The sequence below is a fragment of the Aedes aegypti genome, chromosome 2, assembly GCF_002204515.2.
Source record: "Aedes aegypti strain LVP_AGWG chromosome 2, AaegL5.0 Primary Assembly, whole genome shotgun sequence".
NCBI lineage: Eukaryota > Metazoa > Arthropoda > Insecta > Diptera > Culicidae > Aedes > Aedes aegypti.
Window position 1 is genome coordinate 65411026 of NC_035108.1, and position 23684 is coordinate 65434709.

The 23684-nt window shown below is 38.7% G+C and overlaps 1 protein-coding gene across 5 annotated transcripts in view; it reads right to left on the reverse strand.

Moving 5' to 3' along the window:
• Positions 1–23684, reverse strand: part of LOC5564628 (homeobox protein PKNOX1) — a 293860-nt gene that overhangs the window by 170395 nt on the left and 99781 nt on the right. For all 5 annotated transcript variants that reach the window (XM_021841086.1, XM_021841082.1, XM_021841085.1 and 2 more), the window contains one exon: positions 8712–8727. The gene's annotated coding sequence lies outside the window, so the exon portion shown is untranslated. The remainder of the gene's footprint in view (positions 1–8711; positions 8728–23684) is intronic.

Consider the following 23684-nt stretch of genomic DNA (forward strand, 5'->3'; position numbering starts at 1 on the left):
AACAATCATATTCTAGATGGGGATCACTTTATATTCTTTCGTTAGCTTGGCTATGTATGCTCAATGACAGGGATTCAATCCTAGCATTAAATCCTTGCACGAATCACGCTTGCTGAGATTGAAAAATCAGGATTCCTAAGGATCCTGATCATTGGAATGAATTCAACGCATGCTTGTTTAAATCTTGGAGCAGAAGGATGATCTTAGAAGACTGCTAGATAGAAACAATTTTAAGTTTTTTTTTTTTTTTTTTATTTGTGACATTTTACACCAGTTGGTGCATTCATGTCGAGACAAATGTGTAATAAAAATAAGTGTAATCTAAAATTTCTTTTTCTACTCTACAATATTCACTTGACTTCTACAAGTGAATTCAGGCCGAAAAAACTACGTGTCATAGACTTCAATTTAGTTTTTCAGACAAGGAAGCTGATTAAATAAGTTTTCTGTGTGGTTTTCTGGGCAAAATAAATTTTGCGTGTTATCGGAAATTTATTTTTCTACTCAAACATGTTTACTTGGCTTTCACAAACGAGTCAAAACAATTGTGTTTTTCGTAATATTTAAAGTAAAATAAATTTGGAGTGTAATCAAAAATTTCTATTTCTGCTCAGACATGTTCACTACACTCAAACAAGCAAATGAATGTCGAAAAATCGATATGTGATCGCTTTGAATATCATTTTATTATTGAATTGGTGAAAAAAAAATGCGTTTTTCAAAAAACTAGGAAGTGCCTTTCAGTGTTGACCAGACTCATTTCCCCGAAATTCGAATTGTGAAGCCATGAACTGTTATAACTGTGCGTTGTATTCCTGAGATGGAGGGGAGGTGGTTGGGCTTGAATGTTGCACATGGGATCCGACAGTTTCGATCTCGGTGGGCCGCAATTCAAGTTTCGGTGAAATGATTCGCACTCACTCACTCACTCATTTCATTTCACCGAAACTTGAATTGTGGCTCTCTGGGATCAAAATTGATCGATTTTGTGTGCAGTACTCAAGCTTAACCATCTGCTTTTCTATCTTAGGAGGATAGAGCATGCTTGGTTTAGTTCGTGGCTTCGTAGTTCGGAAAATGTTATTTTCGGGGAAATGAGTTTGAGCAACACTGGTGCCTTTTACTTAACCTTTGGGCTGTCGCGCTGTTGTACTTTGTACAACAGTTGTGATTTCTATGCTATCGTTTTGCAACAAAGATATCTATTGACACCAAACCAAAATGTATTCCTCAAGAATCTTCTTAAGAACAGTTTGACAGTTTCTATTTACAGAATGGCCCTTTATAATGCGGTAAAATCAACAAATTAGCAAAGAAGTCGCAAAATAATGAATACACTCACCCAACTCTGTTTTTGCACGGATATTTTTACACAGCCGTGCAAAAGAAGTTTCCATACATTTTTTTTCCACCAAAATCTTATTTTTGCATGAAACGTCGAGAAATGGTGTTACTTTTTTTACACGAGTGAAAACTATTTTTGCACGGTACTCATCTCCCGCGCAAAAACAGTTCGCATTAGCGTTGGGCAAATTTGTCCAGAACATCGATGTTACTGAATCGATTCACATTTGAACTGCCGAATCGATTCACCGATTTAATCGAATCCTTTGAATCGATGTTTTCGAATCGATTCGAATCGGATGAACATTGACATTTATGAAGTTGGAAATGAGACCGAATGCATTTGCATTCGATTTCAACATTTTTCAATCAAATCAGTTTCGAAAATTTATTGAACAGATTTACTACTTCAAGACTAGCTCAAAATATGGTTTCTTTACCACAAATTCATTAAGAAATATTGAACGATTTCAACAAAATGAGTCGAATCAAAGAATCGAATGAAGAGAATCGATTCACTCGGTTTTAGGTGCTCCAAACATAGATTCAAAAAATCGATTAATCGGAAAGCAAACATCGATTTTCGGAACATCGATTCAAAATCACCCAACGCTAGTTCGCATCCCCTGTGCAAACGGTTCGAGTGGACCGCAGTTTGACATCGGTATATCTCAAAATACAGATAATTTAGAAAATTGGGGTCTTCAGTAAAGTTGTTCTGGAGGTAAAGCGCTATCTTATGGTACCTCATTTAATTCGGAATTCGACCGCTAGGTGGCACTAGTGGGCATGGAACTTTTACTTTTGTTTTGCAGATATTTCAGGATCCTGACCATTTAGAAGGATGGCATCTTCGGCAAAGTTGTTCAGTAAGTTAAGGACTATCGTTGTTCGAGCTAGTTGATTCAAAATGTTGCCACTAGGTGGCGCTAGTAAGCATGAAACTTTTGTTTTGTAGATATCTCTGGAGCCTGACCACTTAGATAGATAGCGTCTCCGGCAAAGTAGTTTAGTAGCTCAAGGGCTATTATTATTTGAGCCAAGAAACATGATATTTAGCCACCAAGCGGTACTAGTGAAAATGAAACTTTTGTTTTGCGGATACTACAGGATCCTGACTTTTTAGACAGTGGCATCATCGGCAAAAATGTTGAGAAGCTAAGGGACCATCATTATTTTTCCAAATTATGAACTTTAAGGATTAAACAAAGAAAGCATATGAGCTACTGAACAACTATGCCGAAGATGCCATCTTTCTAAGTGGTCAGGATCCTGAGATCTGTAATACAAAAGTTTCATGCTCACTAGCGCCGCCTAGTGGAAAAATCCCGAATTTCTTTGCTAAAATAATGATAGCCTACTGAACAATTTTGTAGAAGACGTGAAGGGTAACTTGGGTAGACTCATCTATTTCAAAATCCTAAAAATGAACATCAATCTTGAATAGTGTACGGATCCATTGCTGAAAAAAAAAATACTGTGGAATTTCAAGTTATTTTCAAGACTCGTAAAAATGTCAGGTCAAACGGAGTTCTTGAAGCTGGGGTCCAAGGCTTGAAGGCTGTATGAGAAAACAGCCAATGTGTTGTTTGTTCTGTCCAGTACTGTGTGTTTTATAATTGTATTTGATACATTTAAGTTACTCACTGAAACTGAAAGTTCCGAATATCTCAACTCAAATTTAAACATAAACTTGGAAAGAAACCTAAATCTTTTATCTTTATTTCTCAATATACGCTCTCTAAAATTTCAAATCACTTTTTTCAAAAAGTGAATGCTGAATAAAGCAAACCATTATTTTTAGGACCTCAAATTTGAGGAACTTATCAACTATTCATGTTGAACATTTGATCGTGGTGGAGCCAATCGAATCAATCAGTTAGTCTAATATAATTATTTCAATATACTGCATGTATCACGTCATAAATCCGTTACAAAAAAAAAAAAAACAATCCAAAAAAAGGTTTTTAACATATACAACATTTAAAATATTGTTTAAAAAAGTATCGATATTTTAGTTTTTTTTTTTGTAAGAAAAGGAAATCTCTGAAGTATATAAATTCTTAACTACAATTCCTTGTAGTTCATCAAACATCGTTATCAATTCGAGAATTTGAGTTCATTGAGATCAGACGCATATGCATTTTTGCAACACATTTTGAAATTTTGTATGTGGCCTGCTGCTCTGACAAAAAATCTCGTTTTGGCCCGCGGTATGTTGCAACTTGAGTAAGTCATGTACTCGAATAAAAAAACACCATTTTTAACCGAGTGTAACTTTTTTGTCCGTGGGTAAAAAATGATGAAAATCTAGGTATAACTAGATTGAAGTGTATATGTTTACATTTCATAACAATCGGTTCAGTTATTATTGAAACAAGAAGAAAATCGCCAGAGAATTTTGCGCGCCGTCATGGAAAATCCGACTGCGAGCATGAGATGCATCGGAAGACAACTGAGAATCACTCATACAACTGTCTCTCGGGTGGTGAAATCTTCTAAGGAGTCCCAGACGACCGAGCGGCGGGCTGGAAGTGGAAGAAAATCGAAGACAGCTGACCCTGTGAAAGCCCGGAAGGTGTTGGATTATTTCAAGCGTGATCCGAACTTTTCGATGCGTGACGGTGCTCTGAAGACCAAGTGTTCTTCCTAGTTCGTTCAGCAAACCATGAAACGAGCTGGGCTTCGTGTATTCAAGGTCCAGAAGGCCTAATCCTGCGCAAGGAAGCTGTGTCGAGAGTGGTTAACGAAACCGAAATGTATGGTTATGGATGACGAAACCAACATCAGACGCAAAGCAGATACCGGGGCTAGAGTTCTACGTTGTCAAATCACGGTTTGATGTTCCGGGAGACATAAGGAAGAAAACAATGGACAAATTTGCCAAAAAATACCTTCTCTGGCAGGCCATATGCTAATGCGGTAAACTGAGTAAACCGTACATTACAAGGGGTACCATCAACAGCGAAATTTACCGCACCGAGTGCATCCAGAAGCGTCTGTTGCCCTTCCTGCGGTCTGACGGAGGCGAGGCATTATTTTGGTTGGATCTGGCATCATGTCATTACGCGAATGAAGGTCAAAGTTCGAAAATCGTCCAAGGTGTTTACAAACGAGCTGGAGTTGAAGAGAGCATGGATTAAAATGACCAAAAAGGTTGGCTCTACCATTACACAAAATGTAATGAGGCGTTTTAAGGGAAAGATGCAGGCTTTCAGCGAAAGAAAGGACATTTAATAAGGTAATTATGCTGTAACATAATCCATATAAATTAGTTCATTCCCTGAAAGTTCCAAGAAAATCCGACTTAAACTAAATTTTTGGCTCTAAAGGATCTTCCGTCATTTCACTCTATAGAATCGTCGGAACCGTTGGAGGAAGTAGATTTTTCTTGGAAACCGTATTAAAAAACAATGAACAACCAGTTTGATACATTAAATAAGTTTTCCGAGACACAGCTTCTAGCTCAGGATTTTTTTCTATTTAAGTAAGGAAGCAATGGGTTCCACTACTCGTGATTAGTATTTCCGAATTTGCTGGATTTAGGCAGGAGATGGGGTTCATCATCAGGGGACTCAAAGTTTAGATCCAAATCGCACAAAGAGCACGCAGTCGCGGTTTACCGAAAACCTCAAACGATCTTGAAGAGAAGAAGCGTACAATTTTCATTTACGACGACAAACTTGAACTTTTGTTCAAAGTCGTCTTAAAAGGTTCCTCAAGTGATTATAAATCTCCTGAAGCGATCTAAAATGAAATGAATGATTTACTTATGAAAGTCATCATAATGAAGAAGAGAATCCAACCTGGCATTCATCGGAATCGTTTTTCTCAAGAATTATATTTTAGTCCAATGGAAAATCACGTTATTCATGATTTTGAAAGTATTTCCTATGATGAGAACGTTTACGACACGTTTTTCTGTGGTCGAAAAGGTTTAAAATTAGTGTGACATAATTTGTGACCATCTCTTGCAAAATTCAACTTCTAAAATCCTACGATGATAACAAGCTTTGTCCTGGTTAGAAAAAAATGCTTAGAAGTGGGGCCTTCTAAGCATCCTGCTTCGAGAACGCACAGAGTCTCATTCATTACAAGACGCTTTATCTTTGCAAGAAATTGATTCCACAGTCAAGTGTTTCATATGAATGCAATTTCCTTTTCAGCACTCCCAAAATTCATAGAAAACCCCTCCACATTCAGTTCGAGTCACGCACGTATTTCTCAAGAAAGTCAACACGCATCCTCACCCTCGAAGCAATCTCATCCCCACTCTGCTGATCGTAAATAAGTGGTTGGTGGCAAAAATTTAAAGAATTTCCTCCCGATAACAAACTGCTCCGGTCGTCCCCTATAGGCTCTCTCCGAATGCCTACCCGAAGACCGCTCCTGGTGACGACGACGACGACGACGACGGCGATAATGATGATGTTGTCATTGAGACCTCGGGTTCGTTAGTAGGAAATGAGTCCACCCACCACCTCATCTCTTTGAGCCATCGTTACCCGCCTCGGTTCCAGGCATCCTAGTTGGGCGCCGAACGTCATCCCATCATCGCTGCACGGTGCTACCCAGACCCATATTATCAGAAAAAAACCTCCATCAAATTTGTACTCATCAGTCGTTTTCAATTGCTAAGAATGCATACCTAGGCAAAAAAAAAAAACATCGATGGGTACATTTTGCCCTTTTGAAGGTACCGTAGTACGGGGTAAGATTAATCAGTTTCTATTGTTAGTTAGTTTAGGATATTCATCGGAATTTTCATTATAAAAAAACACGTTCTTTTACTTATGACGACAAAACTGAACGTTTGTTCAACGTCGTCTTGAAAGGTTTCTCGAGTGACTATAACTCACCTGAAGAGATCAAAAATTTAATAAATGATTTTATTTGGATTTTCCCAATCCAAGTAATCATTATGAAAAAATATCCCAATCTGGAAATTCGTCGAAAAAAGCTTTCTCAAGAATAGTATTAAGTTCATTTTAACAAAAGTGATCTTAATAATATTAAAACTCTAGTAAAAGTAAGACTTATGTTCGTGTGACATGGGAACATTTCCATAATTCTGGAGGAAATTTCCACAACCCCACTCAGTGCCGTCGGTGCCAAATGTGGGGCCAATGCACAAAACATTGCCGCATGGATGCTTAATGCATGATTTGCGAAGGTGCTTCTCACGCTAAAGACGTCTGTCCTATGAAGGAAAATACTAAAAAAATTGTATGTACAAATTGCGGGGGCAAGCATAAGTCTAACTTTTGGGGTTGCCCTTCGCGAAGGCGAGTCGTCGAGGCTCGCACCAGAACGGTTATGTTTTTCGTTCCCGGAATTTTCCTGGCAAAATTTCAAACAATGCTCATTTTTCAGTTAACGATCGCCTGCTTAAGAATCATACCCATGAATTGAATTATAATCATGCTCATTCACAAGCTAATTAAATTGTTATTGGATTACGTTTTAATGGATCCAAATATAGTTTTAAATATTTTAAATTGGAATGCTCGTTCTTTGAATGGTAAAGATGACGAACTGTTTAATTTTCTAACAGCTAATAACATACAAATAGCAGTTATTACTGAAACATATTTGAAACCTGGATCCAGACTAGTAGAAGATTGCAAAAAAAGTTTGGATTTTTTTCTGATAATCACAATCTGGAGAGCACCAGGCCCAGTGCTCACAGATGATGCCGGTATACGGTCTCAATCGAAAATCGCTTAAACGTGACACCCCAAGTCGGGAGATTGGGTGCTTGTGCACACACATATGGCGGAAAATTTGATCTGTCGTAGGAGCAAACTGCAGATAAGATCTTTTATTGCTTCTGCGAGGATGGAGGATAAGTCAGTGTGCAAGAAAAGGGGTTCGGTTCTTCTACATATATTGGCAAAACCCACTTCCTAACGACTGGCGGTGGATATTTACGACGACGGTGCGTGCGATTTCTCAAGGAGTCACCCATAAAGCACACACACTTTCTTAATTACGTTTCTTGGCAAATAATTTCCATTCTGTCACGTTGCGAGTGGCTTGGCTGCGATCCACTAGACGAGCAAAATGAATAACTGACTCGTGACACATAGCTCCTGGGCATGATTAAATAATTATTCAAAAGCCGATGATTTGTAGTGAACTAATTTGTGAATTACATTTCGACACGTAAGTCGTTGAGCTCGTACTTAGAAAAAAAAAAGGAATAAGGAATTAGACGGAGAAAATCACAACGTACATATCGAATCGCTGCCGTCGTCTACCGTGGAAGTTTGCTACGCATCTTAAATATGATTCTTTTGCTTGTGAACTTCAAAAGAGCCTGAATGAAAATTGAATTAGAACAGGGTGTCCATTCAAAACCAGTTTCCAATTCCAGGATACTTCCAAAATTTCAAACCAGTTGACGTAATGGTTCATCGACTTCATATTTTGCAGAATGTTTCGATATTTTATTTGACTTTCAAAATTTCCTTTTTCCAAACTTTCTTTAGGCATAAATTTGCACAACAACCCCCAAGAAATTGGTAAAATCCATTGAGAAAAATTTGCCAGAGATCTCTTCAGGGATTTTTTTCTTGCAATTTCGGGATTTTATACACAAATGAGAAATATTTAACTATCAAAAAGCATTTTAAGTTTGATAAGTCAAAAAATAAATACATAATATTGCGTTCAATTTTTTTGTCAAAATAAAATCTGTTACATCTTCAAATCTATCCATTTGACGCTTGCGATACTTGACGATAGACGATGAATGATGGCTGTCCATCCACTATTTCCGTCAAGCATCCCCTTCAGCAATGAACCAACATCGTTGCCGCCATTGTCACCGGGGAAAAGGTTAGGAAAAATGTAGATAAATTCCATTAAATTATCATATTCTGCTCGTCATCAGCATAAGCCATTAAAGAGCGAATCCCTCCAGCTGGATGCTTTCTTGTTCCCCCACACCGCTGTTCGACTGGAAAATTGGTCCACAGACTCGGTAGGTTCATAGAACCATCATCTTTCTGTGACGGAGTTTAGTAGGAGAGAGACTTTAGGATGATGAAATGGTATAGCTGGCCTTGTATGTGTGAAGAGTTGTCTTTAAGCTGCAATTTCAAGGCATTTTGTAGCGCTCTTGATATAAAAAAAAAACTCTACCCTCAGAGAATGTCTGAAATTAAGGACCTTGGAAGTGTCCTAAAAGGTGAAAATTCGACTATGCTTAAAAACTCGAAAACGTGATTAAGAGCAAATGATTTGCTATAACAATCGAATAATCGTTCCCCATTCTGATGATAAATTAAATGTTTTCAGCTTATCTAAGACGACTCCTTCTTTATTCAATGGGATATATTGATGAATTGTAATTTAGTACTTACCTGTACCCGGAAAAGTCTGTAAAAAGAATATAAATGATTTAGTTATACGGGATTATTAATTTTACTTAAAAACTAATTAATAGCTGTCCATAGCTGTCCGTTTACTACTACGGTTAAAAAAAGAAATAAAACAAAAATAGTTTCAAATCTCTGAAAAAGATCCAGTACGGATCAACACGTTAGGTAAAAAATAACACAGTAGTTTTTGTTCCAAAAACTCCGACTGAAACGCCAAAAACTTCTTAAAAACATGTCATGTCTATGAAAACGTTCCATACAGGACTAAAACAAAAGATATTTTGAAATTGTACGCAATCTTTTTGAACCTAATCGGTGCTTTTACTTTCAGCCAATTCATGGTAACATAATGAAATATAAAAGAACTAAATATAACCTTTGTGTTTCCGCTCTGATCTGGTCTCAATTTCTGCCAAGGGGCTATTCATAACCTGCGAAGACAATTTTTAAACCTCACTTTTTACACAAAGCGTTTACTTTGGGCATACCTTCTATGCTCCCAAAAATCCAACGGGGTTCATGAACGGCCCCCAAGACTTACCCCTTTTTCATTCCACCTGCCAAAAACTTCTCGGTTCCATTCATTTTCACAATTCATAAATTCTTGCCGTGAAGATTCGCATTGTCCTCGAGACGCACCATCGCACCGATTGAACACCGAGCTCTGGGGCAATGAAGCCCTACGGACGAAAATAGGAAACGATGGCGACACGGAAAGCTCACAACTCCCAAAGTGTGAGATTATGTTTTTCCTTCCTTGACGCTTCGACACGCTTCGTTCTCCTTCTCCGCTCGAATCGAGCGAGAGGCAGAAGGACGGAAAGGCGCAAAAGTTTTTTGGTTCACTGCAAAATTCAAATTCAAATCGTTCGTATATAATTAAATAGGAAAAAACGGAGCCTGAGTGTGATGCTGGCTGATGCTCAATGCTACCGTATTGCGGGGTCAGATTGATCACTGGGGAGAATTTTATATGGTCGGTACCTAATAGCATTTCTTTCTAAGAGAGCTGAATTATTCGTTGGCATCACAACTACTCCTTGTTTTCTAGTACATCATTTTTGATGAGGTTAGCTTTGCATATAATTATTCAAGCAAGCAGAACTGTTGGATAAAATACACTCCCGTGCAAAAGTTTGGGATCACCCCCTCAAAAACATACAAAAGTGTTCTGTCCATATCTCTGTGATTACACGTCCAATTGAAACTCTTTAAGCCGCATTCGAAAGGCAAAGAGTTATTCTTACTTCGTATGTATTTTTCAAAAAACATTTTTTGAATTTTGTATACTAATTTTTAACTTAAAGTTGTGACATTTTTCAAAAAACACACTGAAAAATCATATTGAATTTCCTCAGCATTGGGTCGACCAAAATTTTAAATCAAAGTGTCATTAGAATCGTAATCTTATATTCTTTGAAGAGACCCCACGAAATTTTGGCGGAAAAATCTGGAAAGTATTCAAAATCAATGGAACAGTCAGTCAAGTCATCGTGCAAAAGTTTGGGTTCACCCCTCAGTATGATGCAAATCGTGCAAAAGTTTGGGTTCACCTGAGCCGCACGCACATCATTTTTGTCAATATCTCTGCCATTTTTCAACCGATTTTAATAGTTTAAAGCTTTATTGAGCGCAAATAATGGCGTGTACATGATTGGTTTGAGATTTCACAGATTTAAGTCAGTTTAGGTGAACCCAAACTTTTGCACGATACACCATACTGAGGGGTGAACCCAAACTTTTGCACGATGACTTGACTGACTGTTTCATTGATTTTGAATACTTTTCAGATTTTTCTGCCAACATTTCGTGGCGTTTCTTCAAAGAATATAAGTTTACGATTCTAATGACACTTTGATTGAACATTTTGGTCGACCCAATCCTGAGGAAATTAAATATGATTTTTCAGTGTTTTTTTTAAATGTCACAACTTTAAGTAAAAATTTAGTATGCAAAGTTCAAAGAATGTTTTTGGAAAAATACATACGAAGTAAGAATAACTCTTTGCCTTTCGAATGCGACTTAGAGAGTTTCAATTGGACGTGTAATCACAGAGATGTGGACAGAACACTTTTGCATGTTTTTTAGGGGGTGAACCCAAACTTATGCACGGGAGTGTAGTACTAAAATATGCGCTGCACGCTGGGGCAGATCGCTGTTTTTGACTGCCAAAACCTCTAGGACCTTGAATATGCATACTAGAAGTTTGGTGTCTTCGACAAAGTATTTTGGAATAATTTGTACTACATGCTGACTCCTTCGGATTTGATTTAGATAAGTTAAAACTGATATAGATCAGTTTTATCTTTTGACAGGAGCGTCCTAGCAAAATACTTTCTTCTGCAAAGTTGTTCATTAAGGCGTTTTTCTTCTGAAGACACTTATCTCCTATCACTGACGTGATATGTATGACACTTCAGCAAAAACAGCAAAAAAAATCGATTTTTACCATTTTTCGTACAAAAAATTGAAAAAAAAATCTTCACAAAAAGTTTTCAAAGATTAGCAATAACAAATAAATTTACATCATTAACTAGTAAAATTTTCAGACTAATTCATATTTTTAGTGAAAACAGTCAAAAAACAGTGTTTACAAAAGTACGAGGAAAGGGACAGACCTGGGATTGAATTCACGACTTTCTGATGATGAAGCAGAAGCGGTAGCCATTAGACCACCAAACCCGTCAGAGCACTTTGGATTAGCTTTGCTGTCTTCTGCACTAGTCTTCGAAGTGAAAAGTCGTTGATTTTGAACATCAAGCATCTTGTGTGAAAGCAATAATTGTCAGTTAGTTGAAGAAACATTTTGAGATATATGAACCAAGCGTTTTAGGAACAAGAGCTTTTTTTATGTGCGCAATAATTCAGGCGTATTTAACGGATCTCAAAAGTTTAATTTTGCAATAAAATGATCAGAAACATGAGTTGTAACAATTTTGCCATTCTTCTTAGATTCAGGAGACCCTAATTTTGAAAGTAGTTTTTTACTCTGTTGTGTGTTTTTTCAGTTTTTAATATTCAATCTAATTTAAAAAAAGTATTTGATAAAAAATCAATCACGTACACTGATAGAGATCAATGGAAACTTATTATGTCGATAATAGTTTGACAATTTTTGAATTCTTAACTAATGATATAAAAAAGTTGTGAGTCAGTGATCAATTTGTCCCCAGCTTACGGTACTAGTGATTCGTTTGTATACGAATCCATGTATAATTTTTGGGATGCCTTGGCGGAGATGGCGACTGTTCTGTTTTTGCGACGAGGACGAGTTGTGTCTTTTCCTTTCTGGAGAAATGTTTTCCTTGGACTGGCTCGATAGGAAAAGCTCCTTGGAAAAATTTCGGTCGGTTGATTTTGTACAACAGTTCGTGTGTATAGTTTCAAGATCTTCTCTGTTCGGTTCAGTTCCGGAATGCTGTGCCAAGTTGGAGTGTTTTGTGAACGGGCTGATACGGGTGGTCGCTTTGTTTGGATTGTTTCCGAAATTTCTGAGATTTCTATGTTTTTCCGATATAGGCAATGTGGCATGAATAGTTTCTTATTGCAACGACGGAACATCCAAAGGCATCAGCCATCATTGTTGCTCGCCGTAGATAGGAGACTCTTTTAATTTGGATAGCAAGAAAAACGAACAAGATTTTGATGATTTCCATTCATCCCCGTTCTTGTTGGGGTGAAAAAATTATTATGCATAAACATTTCAACCAAGAGATAAACCGAGGGGAAGCCCTACTAGAGCAAAATATAAGCTCGACTAAACCCCCACAACAACAACAACAGAGAAAAGAAAAAACTTTGCAAATATGATACAGCAGACGGCAGCTTTCATTCTGATCCCGAGAGTAGCAGAAGGCATAAAAATGGATTAAAAATTAAAATTCCCTGTTATTCAAGGCACCGTATATGTGGTAGAGCTCCTTTCCGACTCGAATTGTCTGTACCAGATGTCAGTGGTGATGATCACTGGCTGTGCTAGGCTGGTGAAGCTCGTTCAACAACCCCGAAATTTTCAGCTCGGACTCTGGTCAGCAGCAACTTCTTCTAAATTGGATCTCCTCTGAGAGTGCAAGCAAGCAATTCAAGCCCAAGTGAACACACACACGCTCGTTTATGAATATAGATACGACCATGGGTCCTCCCTCTCACTGTTGAAGTCTGAGGTCCGAATCAACGCCTTCCCCCCAATAGTCCTCCAAGCCAGCTCTATGGGGCAAGTTCAGCTGGAAACAACTCACCAGAAGAACCAAAGATGAAAACCGGGCAGTTGGTTTTATTTCTGTTATCTGTTTCGTTGTTTTTAAGCTTCTTTTATAACATATTTATGCAAATTTCTTTATTTGTATACGGAGAGAGTTTTTCCGAGCTGGGATTCTCGTTCCATTGGCGGGTTTTCCCTATTCCGTAATTTTACGCTTCAGTTTGCGTTTTCCGCGTTTTCTCCATTCATCCGGGACGCTGGACATTCTGAGGTTTAAGTCTTGCGATGAGAGGATTTTCGATTATTTTGAATGGCCAGCAGGGTGGAATTTTTGTTAAATTATTACTAGTGTTCAAAATTGAAAGCACTGTTTGGGAAGATTGCAAACGTAAGTTTAAAAGTGGTCAGGATACTTTAGATAACAAAAGTCATGTTGATGGTTTATTATATTACTTGACATTTTCTAAAGTTGTATCAGATTATACAAGGTCAAATTTGTCAAGCAGCAAAATTTATGTATAAATCGAAATAGTCAAGGCAGTATAGGGGGTGACCCATTTCACATAAGGACGTTTCGCATACGGACGTTTGGCATAATGGACGTTTCGCATAAAGCAGTTTCATATAAGAACAGGTAGCATTTTAAAGAAGGTATATAATTCTCTTTATGCCAAACGTCCATTATGCGAAACGTCCACCCATAAAATAATGCGAAACGTCCCTCCCCCGGCAGTATAATATAGTAATGTAATCCGGAGCATGTAGGACCTTCAGGAATAAGCCATTTGTGGTAAGATTTTCAAAAGGGTATTCTTCTTGAAAGTTGGAGCTATAGGAAGACAAGGAATGTATTAAACACAAAAAAATTAGTTGTTCTTACAAACATGTGTACTGTGTATGAACTGTAATTTCAGCGTCATTTCTAAATTGCATGGAAAACTGCGGTAGGATTTTCTTATGTTGTCTCGAAATGAAATAATTCTTATAAAAATCGGATTATCACCAGGAAGCACCAACTTTGAGTATCATTGAAAGATGATTGATTATTCATACCCTTGATTGATTGATACCTTTAATAACATCTAATAAGTGTCCAACATAAAATACTATGATTGAGTAATCGTTGAATAACAAAGATCAATATTTTAAGGTAGAAACATGGAATTGTTTTGAATAGGTCCCACGTTACTCGCCGAGCGGGGAAACTGCGTCACATAGCCCATTTTTCAAACTTTATTCTCAAGTTTTCAATATTTTGTAACTACATATCTCTTTTACAATATACAACGAAATTGAAATGAAATACAATACTATTCATGCAAACAGCAGCAAATATATTGACGTGAGGTGAGTGAGCTGTTATATTTGACAAATATTCAAATTTGAAAATTATTCAGAAGAATTTGTCTGATCTGCCATTTTCTTAGGTTTTTTTTAAATGAATTTTTGAGCCCTAGGCTAGTTCATCTCGGAATGAACTTCCCGATCCCAGGTCCTTGGTATAAGAGGTGTGTGTTTTAACCACTACACCAGGCCCACCACCAAACCCTTTTAGTTACCGTTTAACTTGTTTATACTAAGACAATAACTTTAGTCTCTAAGATGAAACATCTAGGAATGCAAAAATGGACGCCACAATGGTCGACTTTTGCCCCTACTCACGTTTTCAAAGGCGCTAAACTGGAGAAATAGTTGGCAAACTTTCTTAATCTTCTTATTTTAAGCTTTCTGCTAGTGCACAAAGCCAAAATAAAAAGTGCACTGTTGTTGGATGCTTCCTTTGCAAGATTTGTGCCTTCGTGGTTTTAGTGCAATCTTAGAAGTCTTGAAAAAGATTAGACGCATAAGTTGATCAAATTTTCAGAAACAGTAAGTGCATCTCACGCTCTAACAATTCTGTAGACGATAATATGGATGGAAAATCATTGCATCGATTGGAAATATTTGAATTAATAAAATAATGCAGTAATAGTTTTATAATCATTAGTTTTATATGAATTAGGTTGAAAATATATAAGAACAGTGGTAATCATTGAGTGTCACGGAGCATTCGCTACGCGGAACATAAAGCATTTTGGGGAGCACTATCTGAAAACCGCTGAGTACATTCCGAAGCATGGTGCAGAATGAAGATTTTTAAAATACGAGTAATATGTTCATCCTACGAGTCTTGTTGAATATGTAAGACGAGTGCTTTTGGAATCTAGTTCTCAACCGAATTTTGTACATCCAAGCAGAGAAAATCAATCAACTCATTACGCGTGGTAAAGATGGATATACATGAGAAGGATGGAAGTGGGTTATGAGAAGAATTTACCTGAGCTATTAGGATTTGAATTCGAAACATGGAACCTTCTGTGCTATTGAGTCACCAAGTGGCTAGGTGGCTTAGCAGGTAAAGCTCTCGTCTAGCATACAAGAGTCGTGGTTTCGAATCGCACCTGAGCATGTGTTTTTTTTTAATCATAATTTATCCATCGTTACCTCGCGTTATGAGTTCAATAATATTAAAACCATGCGGATTGGATTGCTGAGGTGAAACATCTCGGAATCCAAGGATGGCCGTCACAATGATCGACTTGTGTCCCTACTTGCGTTTACAAAGGCACTAAACTGGAGAAATAGTAGGCAACAAGGACGTTTGATTGTCATTTTTTGCTTTCTGCTAGTGCACAAAGCCAAAATAACAGATGCACTGTTGTGGGATGCTTCATTGCCTCCGACATTATAGTGAAATTTCAGAAGTTGGTCTTGGATTCAACCTGTGTCACCCTAACGAGTTTTGACGGATTGGATAGAGTCTGAAGATTGGATCAATGGCGAAAAGGGTTCGAAATCAACCTAAGCATCTTCCAGCGTCTCATTCAGTAGTACAGTCAATTTCTGGTTATTTGCAGGTTGCATTTCGACCAATTCGGACTTCTATAAGCTGAAATGTAGAGCTCCGAATTCGGAAATTTTGTATTTTTTGGTTTGTATCTTGGTTACTTACTTTTGTCACTGACTCCAGATTTTTTAGCTGTCATACTGCAAAGATATGTCAGATATATCTTCTAAATTTCATTGATTCTTTCATGGTTTTGAGCTATCATTAGGATTTTCTTTTCTTCCGATTCTTTTGAGATTCTGCCACAAATTACTTCTTGAATTTTTTAGAACCTTCTTAATACATCCTAGGAAAAAAAAACACCATCAAGTTCAAGTTAGAAGTTCATCGAGGGATTCTTTCTTTAATTCTTTCAGATTTAACTCTGGTTACTAATTCACAAAATTTAATACTTTCCTAAGATTAGTGGAATTACTTCAAAGATTCATTTTAGGATTTCTTTCAGGAAATTTTTAAAAACTTGTTTTAAATGCTAACAACTATTTCCTCAGAAGATCTTTTTGTGATTTCTTTTGGAAAATTCGAAATTCCCTCAGAACTTTATTCATAGAGTTGTGCATAAATATTACCACGATCGGTTTTCACAAGAGTTTCTGCATGAATATTTTATATACCGTAAAACGGGGTAACTTTGATAATGCGGGTAACTTTGATAGTGCGAGACCCACCACATACTAAACGAAATATCATAATTTCTGTTAATCAGTTAAGCAAAACGAATGCAGAACTAAAGAATATTAGTATGACACTTCATGTAAGAGCGGTTTTCATTTGAATCAAGAACATATTAGGCTTTTTATACGAATTTAAAAAAATTACACAATTTTAGCATTTTCGAAACGCTTACAAACAATCTGTTCTACGATCACTATTTGATGTAGTTTTGAATAGATGGCCGCTTATCTTTGATAGCCCAATTATCATCGAACTTGAATACGGTCTCAAATCTCTTAGCGAAAAGCATTTTCACAAACTGGGACCATTTTTGTAATCTAAGTCACAAATTTCCATATAACGTTAAACGCCTAGAGGTATGCAGTGCCCTACAAATGTTCGTTATTCATTCAATTTTGTTCGAATCATACTCCATTATCAAAGTTACCCCAAAACAGAAAACCAACTTTCGATTATATGAAAAATTATATATCCATTCATAATAAATCTTTTGCCAATCTATCGACTGTAATCGATAGCTAGGATGCCAGTACTTGTTTTAAAAATATAAATTGTACAACTTTGAAACAGCATGCATAAATATTGAAGTTTTCTTCGTAAAAACTATCAAAGTTACCCCGTTTTACGGTAATCTTTAATTCCTTACAATAAATTGTTAAGCGACATGTTTTGTAATCCAAGTAAAATTATGTTTTTAGAAGAAATCAACATTGAAAAAACATGGAGAGATACCTGACATACTACTTGTGATCAATGTACTAGTTTGTTATTTCCCTGAAACTTTAAAAAAACATGAAAAAAATAAACACAATGACCCTTAATTTAATTTTGAAGAACTTCTTCAGAATTCCTCAGCAGGACTTACTTGATACTTGATACTTGATGGGCAACAATTCCTTGCTATTGCGTTGAATCTACGCCGAATGAAGAAGCCTTCTCCATTGGACCCGGTCCTGGGCCAATCGCTTCCAGTCGCCCTGAACGTTAAGCGACCTTAAATCCTCCTCAACTGCAAAAAGCCATCTGGTGCGCGGCCTTCCACGGAGGCGACGGCCTCTCCCTGGTTCCCTGCTGAATATTTGTTTAGCTTGACGTTCCTCCGACATGCGAGCTACATGCCCAGCCCACCGCAACCTGCCGTGTTTTATACGCTTAACAATATCCATTTCATTATAAACTTGGTATAACTCGTGATTCATGCGACGCCGCCAGATGCCATTGTCCAATTTACCGCCGAGTATTGTTCGCAGCACTTTACGTTCAAAGACCCCAAAAGCTCTCCGGTCGACCTCTTTCAACGTCCAAGATTCGTGGCCGTACAGAGCTACCGGAAGAATTAGAGTCTTGTACAACGCGAGTTTGGTCTTCGTCTGTAAGCTGCGGGACTTTAGCTGGTTACGAAGTCCGTAAAAAGCCCGATTCGCAGCTGCAATACGCCTTTTAACCTCGCGGGTAACATCATTATCGCAAGTCACTAGAGTTCCAAGGTACACAAATTCTTCAACTACTTCAAATATATCACCACCTATCACCACCTCACTACCAACATCACCTATGGGCCCACGATGTCTACCAGCGACCATGTACTTTGTCTTCGTGGTATTGATAATGAGCCCAATTCGCGTTGTCTCCCTTTTAAAAGGCACGTATGCCTCTTCCACGGCTCGGCGATCAATCCCGATTATGTCGATATCGTCCGCAAAACCAAGGAGCATATACGAACGTGTGATAATAGTGCCATTCCTATGCACGCAAGCTCTCCTTATTGCTCCTTCTAACGCTATGTTGAACAATAGGTTTGAAAGTGCATCGCCCTGCTTCAATCCGTCTAAGGTTACGAAGTATGTGGAAATCTCATCCGCAACACGTATACTTGATTTCGATCCTTCCAACGTTGCCCGAATCAGTCTAATCAGCTTCGTCGGAAAGCCATGTTCCATCATTATTTCCCACAACTCGTTTCTTTTAACTGAATCGTACGCCGCCTTGAAATCAATGAACAGATGATGAGTCTGCAAGTTGTACTCCCGGAATTTATCGAGGATCTGTCGCAGGGTAAACATTTGATCCGACGTCGATCGGCCCTCACGAAAACCAGCTTGGTATTCGCCGACGAAGGACTCTTCAAGCGGTCTCAATCTGTTGAACAGAATACGTGACATTATTTTGTACGCCGAATTGAGGAGTGTTATTCCTCGGTAATTGGCGCACTCCAATCTATGCCCTTTTTTGAAGAGAGGGCAAATGAGGCCATCCATCCAGCTAGCAGGCAGTTCTTCTTCCTCCCATATCCTTAGTAGTATATGGTGAATTATTCTATGCAGCTGCTCACTACCGTGCTTGAGAAGTTCGGCCGGGAGCTCATCCTTCCCAGCAGCCTTGTTGTTCTTTAGCTCTTTAATCGCCTTCTTAACCTCATCTAGAGATGGAGGCTCCACAGCTTGACCGTCGTTGTCGATGTTCATTCTGTTCTCCGATGCTCTATCGTTCCCTCCATTCAGTAACGTTTCGAAGTGCTCTTTCCACCTGGCAGCCACCACCGTTTTATCTGTCAGCAAATTACCTTCACGGTCGTTGCACATGACGGGAGACGGCGCTGACTTTCTCCGCACGCCATTGACAGTTTCATAGAATCGTCGCATATCGTTCTGTTCCATACAGTTTTGCGCCTCGGCTATCACGTTCTCATCAAACTCTTTTTTCTTCCTGCGATGAATTCGCTTTTCGGCTGATCTTGCTTCTCTGTACCGCTCTCTGTTCAGCCTGGTACCAGACACTAACATCCGACGTCTGGCCACGTTCTTCTCATCCGTCACCCTCTGGCACTCCTCGTCGAACCAACCGCTTCTGGGGCGTCTTCGAGCAGTACCTATCACTTCTCGCGCTGTTTCACTCACCACTCCATGGATTGCATCCCATAGATTGTTGAGGTTTTCGCTCACATTGACCTCACGTATCCGCTCGTCCAGCTTTTGGTGGTATTCAGCTGTAACACCGTCTGCTGAGAAGCGCTGGATATTGAATCGCATTGTTTGCTGTGGTCTTGAATTCGCTACAGTTGATAACCGCGCTCGAATTTTACTGACAACGAGGTAGTGATCCGAGTCAATGTTAGGACCCCTGAAACTCCTAACATCGATGACATCTGAGAAATGTCGGCCATCCACCAGAATACGGTCTATCTGGTTGCAAATATCACCATTTGGATGCCTCCAGGTGTGCTTCCGAATATCCTTGCGTGCAAAGTAGGTGCTGCAGATGGCCATCCCCCTGGCAGCAGCGAAAGTCACTAGTCGTAGGCCGTTGTCATTGGTAACGGAGTGAAGACTCTCCTTACCGATGATCGGACGGAAAAAGTCCTCTCTTCCGACCTGCGCGTTCGCATCTCCGATAACGATTTTCACGTCGTGTTTTGGGCACTCTCCATAGGCCTTATCAAGGCCTTCATAGAACGCGTCCTTCACGTCATCAGGTTTGTCGTTCGTCGGTGCATAGATGTTGATCAGGCTGTAGTTGAAGAATTTGCCCCGTATCCTCAGTACACAGATTCGTTCGCTAATCGGTTTCCACTTCATAACGCGTTTCATCTGCTTCCCGATCACTATGAAACCGACTCCATGTTCTGCCTTATCGCCGCCGCTGTGGTAGATGTTATATTTGAACGTAGTGTTGGCGATGGGATCAACCGCCCGGAATTCACGTTCTCCAGATCTAGGCCACCGCACTTCTTGAATGGCGGCCACGCCCACTCCAACCTTCTGCAGTTCACGAGCCAAAAGGCTCGCTCGTCCGGGTTCATTTAACGTCCTGACATTCCAGGTACCAAGTTTCCATTCATAGTCCTTATTTCGTTGCCAGGTCGGTTGCCGAAAATATCGTTCGTTATTTCTTCTTTCTCCATTTTTCGTGGTAGGTGAGAAATTCGGTATGCTACCTTACCGGGGTTGCGCTACCTACATCACGTTGATGGGGCTGCCACCTTAGGTTAGTTGACGTGATACAACATTTCATATTCAGCCGCTGGATACCAGAACAGACGCTGTTTGAGCCGCACCTCCTGGTGAACAGACGCTCGGGACGCACCCCCTCACACTAGCTGATGTCAGAAGGACAACAGTGCCCAGGTTGCACTACCAGCTAAGTACGCAACCCTTAGCTGGCGGTCTTTGTCATCGTTAGACCCGAGGAAGCGTGAGGTAGGGACTTGCGAGGACCAGAGCTATGTTGGACGCTCCTTCCTGGTTGTCGACTCACCATTTTACAACCCAGCAGGACACCAGAAAATATTCTAAGATAAGACCCCAATTTTGGAATTGTCGAGAATCTTTCGAAAAAAAAAATTCATTAACAATTGCCCGATATGAGACTTTCAGCTATTCCCAGAAAAGTCTAGAAAGGTACGAATGTAGAATATTCAAGACACATCATATCAACAATTCCCGGGGCGGGATACACCGGGATAGTGAATGGGTTTGTAGTGTGCTGATTTTTTCATAGATGCTCTATATATTCTGAATTGAGTTTTAACCAAAACAGAAAGTTGTGATATAAACGAACGAAAGTTTCAACGTAAAAAAGCACCACTTATTTGATGATTTTGGAAATAAGATGCTTTCTCGATTCTGAGATATCCACCCAAATATAGGCTTCATCTAACAAGCGGCATTCAGGGAATCAATTTGGAACTTCATATGATCTTTAGTGGAAGATCTAAGTTTTCTGAACAACTTTCTCGGATATAAAAAATCTATTTCGTGCAGATTTCGACATTTCTCCCAAACAATCATACCGGGAGCATAGACAAACAGACGTAACACTGAAGAAATTTCCATAGACTACTTATTTAACGATCATTTAAAATTTGCTATGTTTCACACCTCACACCCAGAGGCGCTCGCATAGTTTTTCTTGATGTTTGACGTTTAACACTACAGCCATCTGCAGGTCTTGTTGCACGAAACAGAATTTCATGCAACATGCTCACCAGATGATGATGGTGTAAACTGGACGATGGATTTTAATATAATATGTTTTAAGTGTTACGTGGTGTCCGGCCATTTAGCCGAATGCCGTTAGGTCAAACGCCATTTGGCCGAACGGGTCGTTTGGCCGAATGCCATTTGAACAAAAACATAATCAAATTTCTTCAACGCTGATATGTAGGATTCGTAAGTGTTGCCTTTTAATTTGTTGATTTTTATGATGTGGTGGGACGCCACGTTTATCACTATACAAGTGTTCCAAGAGAATGATATCGATCCGTTAGTTCAGGACAATCTTGTGAACTCCACACATCTTAGCTGATGGTTGATTCGTCACTGGGTTACCAGGAGGGCTAGGGTTTGAAATGTGTTTGAATGATTTCATCAGAAATTTTTCCTTCTTTTAAACATAGGCTATTCTTTCAAGTTTTACTGGTTTCATTGCTATTGGCAATAATTTATATTTTAATTGGCAATTTTACCTTCTTTAAATCATCGGCAGTTCTTTGTAGTTATACTGATAAAACGATTATTTGCATTGCACTTGCTTAAATTTTCATGAGAGATTTTTCCTTCTTTTGATCAAAGGCTGTTCTTTCAAGTAAAATGTATTGTTCGTAGTTATTGGAATTAAGGCTTATAATATATATAGGGTCTTATTCAAAACATGTTCTTAAGTACAAGGATTAACTTAGGTGAGATGCCATTCATATCCAAGATTAAGATTGCAACGTGTGAACTGAACTCTGCACCGTTGCTTGCGTCTAGTAGTAAACCGAACGGATCAACGAGCGCTTAAGTCAAAAAGCTCACAGTTTCCCCGTTTTGAAAAGAAGAAGCCAAAACTTGTGTTGTGTATGCTGCCTATAAAAGCATAACTGTCCCATATTGATTTTCGAATCAACACCTTTATTCATTGCAACATTTTTGTTTTAGTATATACTTTTCTATGCATATAAAAATTAACACACTTTGTTAGAAAATGATGTGGACAACTATGAAGTTGATTAGTCTCATATTGAAAAATAAAGGCAAAACGATCTCTATATGAGCTTCGAACCCCAATAACAGCAGCAAAACTTGAATTATGTTCAAGTTTATATTTTTTGCTGATCAATAGCAGCAAAACGAGTAATCTGTGTGGTTGTGCCAAATAAATATGGAACAGGTCCGTCGCACTCGGGCTCAGATTGGGTACCACTTCTAGTACTGCATTTGGTCCCTCGGTAGTGCAAAAGGTACCCAAGTTTGACAGATGGCAGTACACTTTTCACGGCATTCTAGATTACCTTATGAGCCATGAAAATTTGGGCAACTGCAAGGGACATGGAGGTCTTTAATTTGTCTTTGTATGGAATGCGGCCAAATGACTCTTTCGGCCAAATGGCGTTCGGCCAAACGGCATTCGGCCAAATGGCATTCGGCCAAATGACCCGGAAATGTGTTATGTCTGTCTGTCTGTGCCGGAAGTTTTCACGTAAATAAGTGCCGCGTAGGAAGCCAGCGATATTATCCAGAAATTCAATGTTTGTTTTAAATAATTATCTTAGCAATTTGATTCAGTGATTCATGGCCTGTCCGAAATTCGAATCAAAGTGTCCGAAACAGGCAAAAGCGAGGAAGCGTCCGTAAAAATAATCATGACAAGGCCACCTACTTTGATTTATTTCAAATTATTCGATTTGCTTAAGCGTATTTTAACTCCCCATTCGAAAGTCGCGGGCTTCCAAAACTTGTTAATGCTGAGAACACTGCCAACAAAATGTCCCACTAACATTCCTTTCCTTCCCCGATGACCGTAAGGATGTTGCCGGCGCCATTATTGAGACTACTAAACTTGGAGTTCTCGAAATTTTACATTGAAGATGGTATGCTACCCCAAAAGCTGCATCTGTTGATCCCCTGTACAATTTTGATTAATCTAATCAATTACGGAGTAGCATGAATTGTACGTCATCAATTCTTATGTTTATTTTCTGTAGCAGACTTCATAAAAAGTAAAATAAAATAGCAACAATGTACTCGATGGTTCGACTTAAGAGGAAAATAACCATCATCGTTTCACAAATTTTCAAAACCAGTTTTTTCGCTCAAAATGTAAGCAATGTTCAAGAAAATCTATCATTGCATTCCACTTACTATTTGGATTGCAATGATAGATTTTTAAGAGGTTCTCTTCAAATTTGAACGAAAAAACTGGTTTTTCATTT